Source organism: Natrix helvetica (assembly GCF_964273705.1).
Source record: "Natrix helvetica genome assembly, chromosome: 2".
NCBI lineage: Eukaryota > Metazoa > Chordata > Lepidosauria > Squamata > Natricidae > Natrix > Natrix helvetica.
This window is the reverse complement of record NC_138552.1, coordinates 43125733-43142319: the sequence shown is the minus strand read 5'-3', so window position 1 is coordinate 43142319 and position 16587 is coordinate 43125733. Positions and strand designations below refer to the sequence as shown.

The 16587-nt window shown below is 47.9% G+C and overlaps 1 long non-coding RNA gene across 1 annotated transcript in view; it reads right to left on the bottom strand.

Annotated features, from left to right (window-relative positions):
• LOC309385623 overlaps positions 1-16587 on the bottom strand; it is a 32908-nt gene that overhangs the window by 2871 nt on the left and 13450 nt on the right. Inside the window, exons 2-3 of the long non-coding RNA XR_014174265.1 lie at positions 3406-3700; positions 1203-1353 (exon numbers count right to left, since the gene is read on the bottom strand). This is a non-coding gene — a long non-coding RNA (uncharacterized lncRNA). The remainder of the gene's footprint in view (positions 1-1202; positions 1354-3405; positions 3701-16587) is intronic.

Sequence of the window (16587 nt, the reverse complement as noted above, 5' to 3'; positions counted from 1 at the left end):
ATCTCCACACAGCCCCCCTCGATATACAGCGGGGCAGGTTCCTCTCTGTACTTTCGCAAATCTAGCACCATCTCCTTTCTCTTACTAGTATTTAGATATAAGTTGTTTCTTGAGCACCATGCGGATACCTTCTGGACTTCTTCCCTGTATGCTGATTCGTCCCCTCCAGTTATGAGACCCAGCACTATTGCATCGTCTGCAAACTTTATTATGATGTTGGATGGATCAGAGGATATGCAGTCATATGTATACAGTGAGTACAGGTATGGGCTGAGCACACAGCCCTGAGGGGAGCCTGTGCTTAGCTTCAGCATGGAAGATATAAAGGACCCAACCCTTACTGTTTGTGGACGATCTGTCAGGAAGTCTTTGATCCATTCACAAGTGGGGGGAGGGAAATTCAGGTCAGTCAACTTTTCAATGAGAATTCCTGGTAAGATGGTGTTAAAGTCCGAGCTATAGTCTATAAAAAGCATTCTGACATAATTCCCAGATTTCTCAAGGTGGCTCAGTGCAATATGTGGAACAGTGGTGATGGCGTCCCCTGTCGACCTGTTGCTTCTATAAGCAAACTGGTGTTGATCAAAATTTGGTAGAAGACAGGACCTGAGGTGTTGTAGGACCAGTCTCTCAAAGCACTTCATCACTATAGACGTCAGCGCAATGTGTCAATAGTTATTGAAGCTTTTTATGGCTGCTCTCTTCAGAATTGGGATAATTGTGGCTGCTTTCAAGCATGATGGGACTCTAGCCTGTTGCAGGGAGAGGTTTAAAATCCTTGTCAGGACCCCTATTAATTGGTCAGCACAGGTTTTTACCACTTTCCCCAACACCCTGTCTGGACCTGCAGCTTTGTTGGGATTTATAGCCTTCAGCTCTGCTCTCACCTGATGTTCATCCAGGGTGAGTGGCTGGAGGTCAGAGGGCCTTTGAGCTAGAGCCTGATCTTTTGACCTCAAAGCGGGTGAAGAAGCTATTTAGCTCCTTTACTATCAGAGCATTAGCATTGGCTATTTTTTTCGTATTGCCCTTATACTTGGTTAGGTGTTGTAGCCCCTCCCACACCTGTCTTATTATCTTCCAGATACTTTTCTGTCTTTTGTTTGTATTTCTGTTTAGCAAGTCTTTGATTCTATTTCCAAGACAATTCTTTGGAAGAAATTGAAAGCATCTATTACTACTATTGGTAGATAGTCACTTACCATATTACTTTGGCAAGTGTCATATGCAGACTGTTCAGATTGCTTCAAATACCCAGAGCAGTTCAACATCAAATCTTTCTTTCTTCTTCTCTAGGGGTATCCAATAATAACAACTGCCCTCGAGCTTTTTGAAGCCAAGACATTATTACATCTGTGATATGGAGTGCAATTAAACCCAGGAGTTAATTATCAGTACAGTCAAATTTCATAAGAACACTATTCTAAGCAGCAAAACATGTGCCTAATGTTGCCCTGCAGTCAGAGGCAGACGTTATTAAAGTTGACAGAAAGGCATGGCTGTCTGTGTTTAAATACTGATTAAAGATACTCATTTCATAATGTTCATAAATAAATAAATAAATTTGCAGTATCTAGGTCTGACACAGCTAATATAAATTGATAAATATGATTCCTCCTGGATACTCTAAATTGAGAAAAAAATGTATAAACTGGGTTTTTCAAAGGAAATTCTCATGCCCTTGGGACAAGATTGGCAATGGCTGTGCTTAACCAAAGATCCTTGATATAGAATTACAAATAGAATGGAGTAAACTCTCACCCAGGGTATAACTGGGTCACAGCAATTTATGCTTCAAAGAAGATGGTACTTAGATCAATTTACAAACATTAAATTTCAGCAAGCATCTACATTATTATACTTCAACATCATACCATCAGCATAGCTAGATGCAAAAAGGCTATGCCCTTGTAAAAATAGTAAATATTGAAACCTCAACTCTTATTGGTTGCATTGATCTGTTTTATAAGTTTTATTCAGTAAATTTTATTTAGTCTGGGATTGATTAATGTCAATTCTTCAAGACAGACTAGACTAGAACACAATGCATGCTAATACTACTTGTATTATAAGATTATAGTAACAGAATCTTTCAAGTCTACATGTCCTTCCTCCTTCCTTCACTTTATCTTGTCTAAGGAGGCAAGCATCCTGTTAGTGTAGGAAACCCAGTATAAACCCAGACTAGAGGAGAATTATAAAGTTCAGCATAGAACAGAACAAACCTGTCATAGCCAGCTACAACAGATAAGTGCAAAATACAGCAACATAATGAAGACTGTAACAGAATAAATAAATAAATAAATAAATAAATAAATAAATAAATAAATAAATAAATAAATAAATAATAAATAAATAAATAAATAAATAAATAAATAAATAAATAAAACAAAATTGCCAGTAACAAAGCTGAAACAAAGATTTCATTTGTAAATTTGACAAACCAGAACTATCGGAAATTCAAGATGAACATACTGCTAATAAGAGAAGGAGAAGGAGCGTGGAAATGTATAAATGAAGCTAGATCAGAACATCTTTCAGGTAACTGGATAGAAAAAGATCAGAAAACTCAGAGCACAATCTCTCTTAGCATCAAACATGGTATTCAGCCAGTTCGCACCGGTTCAGGCGAACCTGTAGGGGAAATTTGACCTGGTTCACTGAACTGTAGCGGTCTCTGGCTTGCCTCGCCCACCCGGTCACCGCTCGCTCACCCTGCCCGCCCAGTCGCCACTCATTCGCCCCACCTGCCTCGCCCGCTCTGTTCAGCTTACCAAAGGCAAGCATGCTGCCCTCTCGCCTTTCGCCTTGGGTAGGGCCCAGGGATGCGCCATTCCCTGAGGCCCCGGAGCCTCCGCCCACTCACCGCTCACCTTGGCGTGGTCATGGAATGCACCATTCCCCAGCTCTGGCCTTCCTGGGGCGTCCTCCTGCGTGCCGCCCACTCTCCCTGTCACGATGTTAAAAAGTTTGCTAGGCATGAACTGACATTCAAGAGTTAAACTAAGAAAGCTTTATTGCGCAGGTCATAAAACAAAAAAGGTTCTTATCTGAAAGTGATTTATTGCGCATGCGGTTACACATTCCAAAAAAATTTTCTTCTTTGTTTGGCTGCCAACTTGGCAACCAGAGCTTTCATTATCAAAATGTAACAATTAGTTATTTTCTGTTTCATTTACTTTTATTATTTTATTATTAAAGTTTGTTTATTAATTAGAATACTTCTTAAAGACTTTTATTTTTCTCAATATCTCAAAAGATATGCGGAAGGGAATCAGCCACGGTCCATTGATCTCAGATATCAGGCGTTTTTCCCCTGACACTCCCTTTGCCAGTCCTGTTTCCGCTCCTTGAGAGGCCCAGGCCCACTTCCTCCCCCACAATTGCATCTTTCTTTGGGCTTACCTTCCTCCTGTGGTGACTGGTCCAGGCTCTGGAAGGCAAGCTTTCTGTTTTGATGTGACTGCAAGAAGCCTCCCAGCCACCACCTCTTTGCTAGCCATTTCTTGGCAGCGGCAGCTGGCTGAAGGCCATTGAAAACCACCAGAGGTCTCAAATGCACTGAAGAAGCTGTTGCCATTGCCACCCTGTTCTTCACACTGTCTGCGCATGTGCCTTCCATTGCCTGCTGCGCCGGATTTTTAAATTCCTTTTTAACTGATAGTTCCATGATGGCCTACAAAAACCACATCCAAAATTACTCTGGAAATAAGAAAAGGTTCAGAAAACAAGCTTAACTGGAATGTAACCAGTGATATAATAAGAGATGAAGAGCTGAACAAATATACCTAGTTCTCAACTATTCAAACATAATAAATGTGAGCCAGATTTTTCTCCCTCTTCATCTCTTTCAAAATCATCATTTACCTAACATTTAATAAACATGCTGAAACTTCATTACATCTATTGCTGGCAATGTGATAACAGTATCATATCCATTAATAGTTGGAGAGCAGTCAGAACTTACCAAGCAATACCAATATTTCTCAGTCTGTTACTTTCTTTTCCTCCCCATCACTACCTGCTACTTTCCGCCTTTTCCTTCCCATAACCTGTCAACCATTACTACTACTTCCATGTCAGAAGCACCAAGGCACTTCCATGGTTTAGCCGGTGACATCACTGTTGCCCAGTGGATGCCTAGTTGGGGACTCTTTTTCATGTCCCCTGCTAACAGCTAACAGCAATGTATGTGGTTCTCTGCCTTGATGCCCTCCCACTAAATTATAGCTCTTAGAATCTCCAGGCCAGGCTGGCCAATAATGCTGAACACACTAAAAATAGTTGGTTCCAAGTGTTGTTTGTCTAATAATGGAACACAACAGAGGTAGCAACACCATTTTTCTCTGTTGGTTTGATCACTACAGTAGATTTATAAGAAACCTGCCAAAAACCCAAATAAATTATTTTCCAAACACAATTCTCAAGTAAGATGTATTGAAAAGAAAGGCTGAAGGTTGCAGGAATTCTGGCAACTGAACTAGTATTTCTCAGCTACAATTGGTCACCTCAAAGAACATCAGGATGGGTATTTATTTTCTAATCGTTTTCCTTGAAACAGGAACTGCCTGATTTTTCACTTATAACAAGAGCCTGAAACTGTTTTCACAATAGACTCCTGAATGTTTATCAGTCTGGAAGCAACAATATAACTGTACACAAATAATTAGAATAAATATTACCTTTGGGCATTGCTGAATAGCTGCTGGTGCACCCCTGTGAGGTGAAAGGGGGACAGGATAGGAGAGACAAAAGATCGCTACACACTTGCTCCCATGGGTGGGATTGAAAATTTTTAGCAAAAGGTTCTCCGCCCGGTAGCTGGGTGGGCATGGCCATGGGGGTGTGGCCTAGTGTACCACGATGGCGGGAGGACATTTTTGCCCTCCCCAGGCTCTGGAGGCTTTTCTTGAGCCTCCCGGGGGGGGAACGGCCTCCCCCAGGCTCCGAAGGCTGGAAACAGACCCGTTTCCAGACTTCTGGTAGGCACATTTTTCGCCCTCTCCAAACTCCAGAGGCTTTCTTCAAGCCTCCGGGAGGGCAAAAACAGCCTCCCCCAGCTCCAGAAGCCCTCCTGATGCCGGAAATGACCTGTTTCCAGACTTCCGGTAGGCCCGTTTTTCACCATCCCCAGGCTCCCAAGGCTTTCCTCGAGCCTCCAGGAGAGCAAAAATGGCTTCCCCTGGGCTCTGGAGATCCTCCAAATGCAGAAAGGGGCCCATTTCTGAACTTCTGCTAGACCCATTTTTCACCCTCCCAGAGGCTGTGTGTGTGCCCCTCATGATAAACGGACCATGTGGAGATTCCTGGGAGGGGAGGGGCATGGTCGTTGTAACTAATGGTTTGGCGAACTGGATTAAAATTAACATCCAGTTTGCTCAAACTGGTCTGAATTGGCTGAATCCCACCCTTGCTTGCTCCTCAACCGATATTGCTCCTGATTCAAATTGTCTGGTGCTACCTTTTCTCTCTTCTGCAACTGGCCTGGTGCTATCTGGCAATCACCCAAACTATATTTTCCTCTTCAGTATCTATCATAGGCTCTTCTCTGCCAACCATCAGAGTGACTCACAGAACAAAAATATTGAAAGCAAATCATTTTGCTTCTTTCATGTGATCTAATAAAAATCAAATGTTATGATAGTTTCTAGATTCCCAATGGGGAGGCCTATGGACATCTCCTTTGAAACCTGCCAGATTCCATGCTCTTTCTGGGGATTTCTGAAGGGAGACTCTCAGATGACCTGAAAGCTATCCTTGCATTTGAGCAAATATAGCTTCCCCAGACTGTTTCTCTATTCAGCTGTGCTCAAGTAACTTCTTGAGTACAATATCTCCTCTTTAATATGCCTTCTATTATCCGTCCTATACTTGAGGATGGTCCAAGGGTCAGAACTGTGAGTATTTTAGCTTAAGGCTAATACAAAAAAGGCCTGTGTTTTTCACATAATACATACCTGAAAAACTGAAAAGTAGATTTGCCTGACATGCTATATTTTTCTTGGCCTGTAGATGTTGCTGTAGAACCATATTCTCTTTATTAATCTCAGATACAGTATTATCAAAATTCCAAATGTAGATGAAAGATTTATTAAACTTGGTCAGGTGATTAAAGATAAGCAGTTCTATGGTGAAAAGACAATTAACAGGTTTTTACCTGTGACTAGTTTCATGTTCACTTCCTCCCAGGACTTATATTATGTAAATTATATCCAGGTTGCCTTTTAATTTGCACACTTAATTTCATTTCCTTTTGGGGGGAATCTTTTTTTTTTATCCATCCATCACTTGGGAGCAAATCACTATTCCAAATTGACAGAATCACTTTTCTTTTAGACAAAAAGCTATGCACCATCCTAGGAATGTGTTCTATCTGCTTTCTACTGAAGGTCACTCTAGCTATTACTTCCTCCCCAAAATGCTGTTATCAAAAGGTAGATCAGGCCCCTCACCTATTTTAGTCAGAAAAAAAGCAAAGTAGTTTGAACACTTGATGGTTTTATTTTCTTCTGAGTATATAAGGCTATGATCATAACACTGAAGAAGTTATCCAAGTGGCTAATGAAGCATCTGAAAATGAAAAATCAAACTCAGAAGATTCATGTAACACAATACTTCAACCTTGATATATTCTCTACCATTATTTACTCGCCGTTGTGCAGTAATCTACATTAAAACATTTCAGGCTTTCCTGCCTCCTCTTGAATAGATCCAATAATGGAAAACGACTACTTGTTAGGTCAGTGATGGCGAACCATTTCGGCATCGAGTGCTGAAAAGGGAGTGTGCATCAGGGATGCGCCCCGGAAGAGAAGCTGCCTAATGGGCATGCACTTGCTGGAAAATGAATTTCTGGCATGTGCATGCACACCAGTCAGCTTGTCTTACGGTTACCGGCACGCATGCGTGCACAATGATCAGCTGATCAGCACATATGTGCACAACGGAAACCAGAAAACCAGCTCTTCCGATTTCCGGCACTGCCAAATGCAAAAAACCCAGCTGATCATTGCATGTCCATGCGCGACAGAAACCTGGAAGAGGAATGGGTGACGATGCATGTCTCAGCCAACATGGCTCCGTGTGCCGTTTTGGGCACGCATGCCATAGGTTCGCCATCACTGTTTTAGGTAATTGGTCCCACCTTCAAGCTGATCTTTCCACTAGTAAGATTTTTATAAGCTTCTGCAGGAATCTACCTTTCAAAACTTTAAATGCATGATTTTGTGAGTTGCAACCTAGAAAGAACGTTGGTCTTACCTGAACGTGTCTTTTCTGGGGAAGAGAGGGAGTGGTCACGTGTGGGTATTCTCACAGCCTGATTGGTCCAAAGACTGAGAGCAAACTCTTAAATACTCCTGCCTTCCATTCCTTCCCAGTTTCCTCGAAGGAGAACAGTAGCACTGGAACTACAAACAACAGAACAACACACAAAAAAAACCCCGGAAAAACCCCGAGGCTCCCCTTGGTGCCAACAACCCAGAACAGGGCGGGTCGTGACCACTCCCTCTCTTCCCCAGAAAAGACACATTCAGGTAAGACCAACGTTCTTTTTCCAGTGGAAGAGAGGGAGTGGTCACGTGTGGGACATACCAAAGCCCAATCCCAAGGGAGGGATAAACGCAACCACCAACTATGGCCCAAGGGGAGTATCTGCTACCACCCTCTGCAAAACCCTCCGACCAAAGGAAGCATCCGCCGAGGTGAACAAATCCAGACGATAATGCCTGATGAACGGGGTCGGGGACGCCCAAGTGGTGGCCCGACAAATGTCCTCAAGAGGGGCCCTAGTGGCTCACGCCGCCGTGGTCGTGGCACTTCTAGTGGAGTGGGCCGTTATACCTGAAGGAGCGGGACGCCCCACCGCCCCGTAGGCCTCCCTGATGGCTTGACAAACCCAATGGCCAATGGTGGCCGAGGACACCCTAGCACCCAAGGACCTGGGCTGAAAGGAGACAAATAACGCCTCCGACCGATGGAGCTCCACCGTCCGCTGGAGATAAATGTGCAAGGCCCGACGGACATCCAGACGGTGCCAGAGTCGCTCCCTATCCGAAGACGGCCCTGGACAAAAATCCGGCAGAACAACCTCCTGAGCCCTGTGAAAGGGGGTGTTCACCTTCGGAAGAAAAGTGGGGTCAAGCCGAAGAACTACCCTATCTGCATGAAAGTGGCAAAGATCATCCTTGGATGACAAGGCACCCAGCTCCGAGATACACCGGGCGGAGGTAATCGCTACAAGAAAAACTACCTTAAGGGACAAGAACCTGAGGTGAACCGACCTGAGTGGCTCGAACGGAGCCCCCATCAAAGCCCTGAGAACCAGGGGCAGGTCCCACGTGGGGAACCTATGAACAGGAGGAGGCCGGAGATTAGCCACCCCCTTAAGAAACCTCTTGATCAGGGGAACATGAGAAAGAGAGGGAGACCCCACACCCCCCAGAATTGAAGAGAGAGCAGCCACCTGCCGTCGCAAGGTGTTGTGCGACAAACCGTTTTCCAAACCCTTCTGCAAGAAATCTAAAACGTTGGGGATGGTGGCCCTAGTCGGAGAGATCTGATGAGGGGTGCACCACCTCACGAACGCATCCCAGGTCGAATTGTAGATCCGGTTCGTAGAGGGACGCCTGGAAGCCTCGATGGTACGGATGACCCCAGAGGACAGATTGGCCGCCCTCAGCAGTCCCTGTTCAACAACCATGCGGTCAGATGAAGCCACTGGGGCTCTGGATGAACCAGAACCCCTTGGCGCAAGACCACCTCCTCCCGTAGAATCCTCCACGGGGGAGTCACCGATAGTTGAATGAGATCCGCGAACCAAGGCCTCCTGGGCCAAAAGGGGGCCACCACTATGACCAGAGCTTTCTCCTCCACTACCTTCCTGAGGACCCCCGGGATGAGCGGAATTGGGGGAAATGTGTATAGGAGGCCCGCCGGCCACCTGCTCCTGAGAGCATCTGTCCCTTCCGCCCCTCGAGACTGAAAGCGAGTGAAAAACCGGGGCAGATGCGCGTTCGTTGGAGACGCGAAGAGGTCTACTAGGGGAGTGCCGAATTTCTGACATATCCTCCAGAAGATGCCCGGATGGATCTGCTACTCACCATTGTCCAGAGTCGCCCGACTCAGCCAGTCTGCCTGGTGGTTGGAGAGGCCGGAGATGTGCTCCGAAATCAGGGACAACAGGTGCTTCTCCGCCCAGGCGCCCAGCCTCAGAGCCTCTAACCAGAGTGCTCGAGAGCGCATCCCCCCCGACGATTGATGTGGGCCTTGGTGGCCACATTGTCCGTCGGGAGGAGCACGTTTCGGCCCTCCACCGAGAACCGGAAGTTTTGGAGAGCGAGCCTGGCCGCCTTCAGCTCTAACCAATTTATATTGTGACGGAGATCTGTCTGAGTCCACCTGCCCTGAGCCAGGCGAGAGCCCACCAGGGCTCCCCACCCGAACAAGCTCGCGTCCGTTGTGACGGTCATTCTGTCCGGCTCCCAGAAGGAACAGTCCCTCTGAATGGCCGGCGACATCCACCACCGCAGGGATGCCTGAACCCCTGCCGGAAGGCGTATAGCACATCCATCCCCTCTGGAACGCGATGAGCTCCCACTGCAATGGGCGAAGGTGGAATCTGGCCCACGGCACTATCCCTATGCACGACACCATCTTGCCCAATAACTGTGATAACGTGAGGACAGAAACAGACCGACTTACGCGGACCTTTTCCGCCAGCTGGCGCAGTCCGTCCTGTCAATCCTGTGACAGGCGAACAACCCCCTCCACAGAGTCTATGACCGTCCCCAGATGGAGGATGCGTGGGGAGGGGGACAGATGACTCTTGGGGAAGTTGACCGAAAACCCCAGGGATTGAAGAGTCCGAATGGTGAGCTGAAGGTCTGAGACCGCCAGAGGAAGGGACCTCACCTGGACCAAGACATCGTCCAAGTAGCATTGAAGCCTCACTGGGACGACCCGGAGGTGCGCCGCCAGTGCCGCCAGCACTTTCGTAAAGGTGCGGGGAGCCGAGGCCAGGCCGAACGGAAGGGCCCTGTACTGATAATGCTGGTCCCTGTGGGAAAACCGTAAGAACCTGCGGTGAGCTGGGAAGATTGGGATGTGAAGGTAGGCCTCCGTGAGGTCTACTGATGCCAAGAAGTCCCCCTTCCGGATGCCCTGAAGGATAGACTTGAGGGAGGACATCTTGAACTGTCTGTATACCAAGAAACGGTTGGTCTGTACACCAAGAAACGGTTCAGACGTTTGAGGTCCAGAATTGCCCGCCAATCCCCCGAGCTCTTCGGGACCACAAACAGATTGGAGTAGTGGCCCAGTCCCCTTTCCAACCGGGGAACCAATTCCACCGCCTGAATGTCCAGGAAGTGTTTGATTGCCTGAGCCATCAGGCGGCGGCGCTCCAGACTCCGAGACGGAGGGAACGACCTGAAAGAATTCAGGGGTGTGGTGAGAAACTCTAGCCTGAGACCCTGACGCACTGTGGACGTTACCCAAGTGTCGGACGTGATGTCATCCCAACGATCCACATATAGGGACAGGCGGCCGCCTATGGGACGACTCGGGTTCAAGCCACTTCCATCTGCGGTACGGGCGACCGCCGCCTCCACGAAAGGGCCGCCGGGACTGATGCTGGAACCTATTCCAGTCCCGATAGGGCTGCTGCGAAAACTGTCTGTCAGACCTAAAAGAAGAAAAGCGTTTTTTTTTAAACAAAGTTTTATTGGTTTTTTGATGTTTTACATAGGGAAAAGGTAAGAGAGAGGTTACAAATTTTGGCAGCTGCGAAATGCGGTAGGTGCACCCCCCCTCCAAACTCATAGTATACATTTGCATAAAATTCAATATTAATTAGTAACATATAGTCAGTGTGGTAAATTCAATTGGTAATTTCGATCAGTTTATATCTGGTGAATTTTCTTACTCATTTGTGTGATCTGAGCTTTCTTGATGTCGCCCCATCTCCCCCCGCTGGCAGAGCTCCGGCCCCTCCCGTGTCTTGTATGTCTGTTGAGGAGTCTTCTGGTTTTTCTAGGAGTAGTTTGTTTTTCTCCATAAAGGCCTGCGCCTCTATGGGTGTATTAATTCTAACTCTTGTCTCCTCCCAGAATATTAACATACCTTCAGGCATCAACCATCTAAACCACACCCCCTTCTGGTATAATTTATTTGCCAATTGCGAATAATGTTTTCTTTTTTCCCTTACTTTCTTGGGGATCTGTTTCAGAATGGTTATCTCCTTATCTTTGTATGTCAAGGCTTGCCCCCTTTGTGCATTCAGAATTTCATCTCTTGTGCTTTTCCTAAGAAATTTAATGTGTACCTCCCTGGGGACATTGTGTGTTCTAGTGTAAGCTGAGTTCACTCTATAAGCCAGGTCTATTTCCCACCCCATCTGTTGTTTCTCCTTCTGGATATACTCAGCCAAAATGTTTGTCATGATGTCCCTTATATTTTCATCATCTGTCTCCATCACATTTTGGAATCTAAGATAAAAAGACATTCTCTCAAACTCTATTTTCATTTGTTGGGTGTCAAGTTCTTTGTTTCCCTTCTGCACCCCCTCTATCCCCTCCCTCATCTCGGCCGCCCCGCCCTCCAGAAGATCCAGTCTCTGTGAGTTCTTATTAATTTTATCCTGGTTCTCTTTAATTTCTTCTTTCATCTCCTTCAGTTGTCTTTGTTTCCTCTTGTCCCTGTAGAATTTGCTGAAACATTTGATGAAACTCCAGCTCCGTAGATTTAGGTTGCTTTAAGGCTGTTATCATTGATTGTGTACTAGGACTGGAGGTTGCAGATGTCGGGGCAGAGGCAGCAAAGCCTGGCTTTCCAGGGGGTGGTCTTTTAGATGACATTGTTTATAAAGTAAAGAGTCCAGTCAGTATAGAGAAGGATCAGTCAGGAGGGTAGAACAGCCAGGAGAGTCCAAGAGACAGAAGGTTCAGGCAGAAGAGAGCTTTTGTTTCCACTGGCCCTGGCAATAGAGCCAAATTTCCACTCCAGGGAGTTCAAAAAACAGCAATCCACAATAGATTTATCTGAGTAGCACGGAGACAAAGACCGGAAGCCTGAAGTTTTAAAGGTGGAGTCAGATTTCACATTTCATAAAGACAGCGGAAGTGTGCCATCTTGCCCTGCCAGCTTCGGGTTTAGAGGCAACAAATAAAGTTTTCAAAATTCAAAAGTTCAAAGTTTCCAAGGCTTCCAGATCTTCACTATATTATAAGTTTAAGTCCAAAAATCCACTTAGTAAGGGTGTGACATCATTGGTTTGGCTCTCCCCCTCCTCCTTCCCTTGGGGCTGAGAGCACGCTTGTTTCCAGCCGCTTGTCCGAAGGGGGGGGGAAATCCCCCTCCCTCCAGCCGCGTCTCTCCAAATCAAGCCGAAAAGTAAAGTTTACACAACTGACAGGTTTTAAAGTTAGTAATGGGAATGGAGGAAGTCTACGCCTCACCGCACCGCCGCCGCTTCCTTCAGCTTTCTTTATCTCCACACGGCATCACAGCGAAGATGCCGGAGCGTCTCCCCATCGTGCTCCCCGGTGCCTGGAGCAAGGCGGGGGACCTCCCGCCAGCCGCCGCCGATCGAGGGATCCCCCACGGTGCCGCCCCTTCGGCAGGACACCTCTACGGGGCGTCCTGTGCCCCCCAAGGAGTGGGAAGCCCACCGGAGAAGCGGGGGGCGAGCAAGGCTTGCTCGTTGCTGTCGGCCGCCGGAACCGGAAGTCCAAGAAAAGCATTGTTGATGATCAAACTCAGGGGCCCTATAAGACTGCCTGCGGTAAGAGTGAGACCGGTTCTCAGACCTTTTCGCGTTGGATGGAAGAACCTTCTTCTTGTCTTTGTTTTCGACAAGAATAGGGTCGAGCGCTTCCCCAAATAGGTTGGGGCCCTTAAATGGGGTGGCCGCCAGATCCCACTTGGCCTTGTTATCCATCTGCCAATTACGGAGCCACAGAAGGCGGCGGGAAGTAACCGAGGTGGCCAAGGCGCTGGACGCGAATTTCACTGTGTCTAGAGTAGCGTCAGCTGAAAATTGGGAAGCTGCAATAATCTTTATAAGGTCCTGGTGTAAACATTCGTCCTGGATCGGAATACAATCCTGGAGCTGGTGTAGCCACATGACCGTAGCCCGGTTGAAGTATGAGGCCGCGGCCGCCGACTTAATGGCCCAAGCTGTGGCATTAAAGCTCTTCCGCAAGGTAAGTTCCGCCCGTTTGTCCTCTTCAACTTATCTGCTGCGTCCCCAGACACCACTGGGGAAGAAGAGACCAGGGTGGCCACCGGGGCGTCAATGGAAGGTAGTTGAATGGCCTGCGCAAAGGTTTGCTCTACATTAGAAAAGCAACGGTCATTACTCCCCGGGTTAGAAAAATTGGAGGGACGGGACCACTGGTTGGTCAGCACCTCCATGAACAAGGGAGGGACTGGAATCTCTTCCTTGTTAGTGGCTGTGTTCGAAACCATGGCCATATCTGGGTCCCTAGGTGGGGGAACTGTGGGATCACCCGTTCCCACTTTGGTAGTCTTTCTTGCCTTGTTCAGAAGAACCTTGAACATGGCTGGAGGCAAAAGACCTTTAGATGGAGGACTCTCGGGCTGAGCAGTCTCCTCATCCTCAGAGAATCCCACATCCTGTTGATTCTCCTCCCCCATGGCAGAGGTCTCGCTTACCACCGAAGGAGACGATGCCCTATACTGAGATCTAGCAGGGTGCGAACCCCTATCCCTCTGGGCAATACCCCTAGTAATAGCGTTCGAAATAAGTCTCTTAATGCTTTCAGGGAGGTGATCCAAATCCTCCCCCCCCCTTATAGGTCAAGCCAGGTCCCTGAGGTGCCAACCTGCGTGAGGAACCATGACCTCTGGAAGTCCCTTCCAAAGGATCCCCCAAATCACCCCGTGCTAACCGAGGAAAGACAGAGGGGGAAGGAGAGGGAGACCCCCTCCACCTGGAATACCTGCAGGACCTGGGCGGAGAAACAGAGGGGGATGAAGGGCTGAAACCTCTGGGAGAGGATTGTTCAGACCGAGGCCTGATGGGCGAACGAGACCTGCTGGCCGAACCCCGTCCCGCAGACCTGGCCTGACTTTCGGCTCTGGCAAAGGTCTTCTCCAATGCCCTATGCCTCCTAGCCTCCTCCTTGGTAGAGGATATGGAGGGTCGCTGGGCCGCCCTTGGATTTACCGAGGGATCCCCGGCCCCCCGGGCTTCCTCCCCTCTCACCGGGCCTTCGGCCTGGCCCTGGGGAATCACTGCATCCTTTTCCATCCCCCCACTCACGTGTCTCGATGTCGGGAAGCCAAGGAGTGTAGGCCGCTGTAGGCCCTTCTGGAGCCTGGACCTGGGCTGCAGACGAATCCTGTAATCTAGCCGCCCGTCTCAGATTAGGCCTCCAGTAAGCCTAAATTCGCCGGAGGCCGCACGCATGTGACGTGAGTCAAAATGGCCACCGGGACTATTGCGCGGCCAAGAACGGCCGAAAAGCCTCGTGTCCCGTCTCTTCTGGCCTCCAGCGGCAGCGGCGATAACTAGGCGCACCACGGGGGTCTCGCGGCAATCCTGCGTGCACTTCCCCCCTCTCGCTCGTCTCACCCAACGGGATCGCCCTGAGCGACGAACACCATCTGCAGTGCTCGGCCGCTTCTCTCGCCGCGCGCAAACAAGCCTTGTGGCGCCGAAAGCCTCCCTTGAAGGGAAAGATCGGCGCGGTTGCAGCTGCCCGAGAACTGGCACCCCCGCACACCCAGGGATCGGGCTAGGCTCCGCGCCCACGGAAGGGAGGCTGGAAGCCCCACGGGGCCCTCCCCAACCGCCTAGAAGCAGAAACTGTCCCTTTGGGCCACAGCTGCAAATTTCAAAACAATTGAAAAACCTTTTAGAGTGCCCAATTAGCCAAATCCAGACCAAATAAGAAAAGAAATTCAAATAATTCTCAGCTATTTCCTTCCTAAACACTAATTCTCAAGTGATTGGACCAACAGACTGAGAGGAAACTGGGAAGGAAAGGAAGGCAGGAGTATTTAAGAGTTTGCTCTCAGTCTTTGGACCAATCAGGCTGTGAGAATACCCACACGTGACCACTCCCTCTCTTCCACTGGAAAATGAGAGAGATGTTTCTGACCTTCTTTTATGTGACATTCTTTCACGTGGTTGAAAAGTACCTTTGTATCACCTCTCAGTTTCTATTTTTCAGAATCAAACCCACTCAACTTCTTCAATCTTTTCTCACAGAACGTGGTTTGCAGTCCCCTGAACTACTCCATGGCCTTCTCTAATCATTTCTTCTACAATTTGAACATTATAATTATAATTCACCCAAAAATGCCCTGAAGATGCCCTGAAAAATGGCCTGAAAAATGCCCACAAAACAGGCTGTTTTGGGGGCTGTTTTCTAGCCAAAATCGCCCCCAAAACCAGCCCGAAAAATGGCCTGAAAATGGCCCTCCCAAAAGCCTAAAAACAGCCGGAAAATGCCTACAAAACTGGGGGGTTTTCCAGCCAAAATTGGCCTGGAAAAGAGCCTGAAAAAACGCCTGAAAACAGCCCAAAAACAGCTTACCCAGCTTCTTTTCCTCTTGCATTCAGCTTTTCCAGTCTAGCTTGATGCTCTCTCTCTCTCTCTCTCTCTCTCTCTCTCTCTCTCTCTCTCTCTCTCTCTCTCTCTCTCTCTCTCTCTCACACACACACACACACACACACACACACACACACACAGACACACACACAGACACGCACACAGACACAGGTTGGATCTTTCTTTCCTCCGCCTCCCCCCCCCCGAGACCCCTGGATTTCCTCCCCAAGCATGCCTTTCCCAGAGGTACCACCCACACAAGTGATGTAGAGTTGGCCATGCTCAGTCAGTCACATGTCCCCCCCAGCCATGCCCCCCAGCAGAGAACCGGTTAAAAAAATTGGAACCTGATTATGTCCCTTTTCTTTTTCAGGATCAACTGGTCTTCTATTCTACAGTATCTCTTTTCTTCTCCTAAATGCTCAGAACCTGTTTCAGAATGTCAAAACCATATGAGTTCCAGTGCTGCAAAATATGTACTACATTTAACAGATTATTTCCTGATTCAGTTCTTTGACTTTTTCTTTAAGTACTGCTAGGACCTCAAATTTCCTACAAACATAACCCAGGTGTTCTAGTAGAAAACAAACACGCCAATAAAGCAAGATAGAATAAGCCATGGTGGCACAATGGTTATAATGCTGTATTACAGGCTAATTCTGCTGACTGCCAGCAGTCAATCTGTCAACCTTGACCCGGTGAAACTGCCAACAGTTCAAGTCTCACTGGCTCAAGGTTGACTCAGCCTTCCATCCTTCCGAAGTCGATAAAACGAGGAGTCAGATTGTTGGGGGCAATAGGCTGACTTTGTAAACCACTTAAGAGAGGATTGTAAAGTACTGTGAAACCAGTGGTGGGTTGCAGGCAGTATGCCCCAGTATGGGTGTACTGGTGCCTGCTGGGAGCACCAGGTACCATTACAGTACAGTGCTCTGGAGGACCCACCCGCCTGCCCGCGCTCCTTACCTGTATTTGAGCTGTTCGGGGCTTCCGCACACGGAGCGTATGA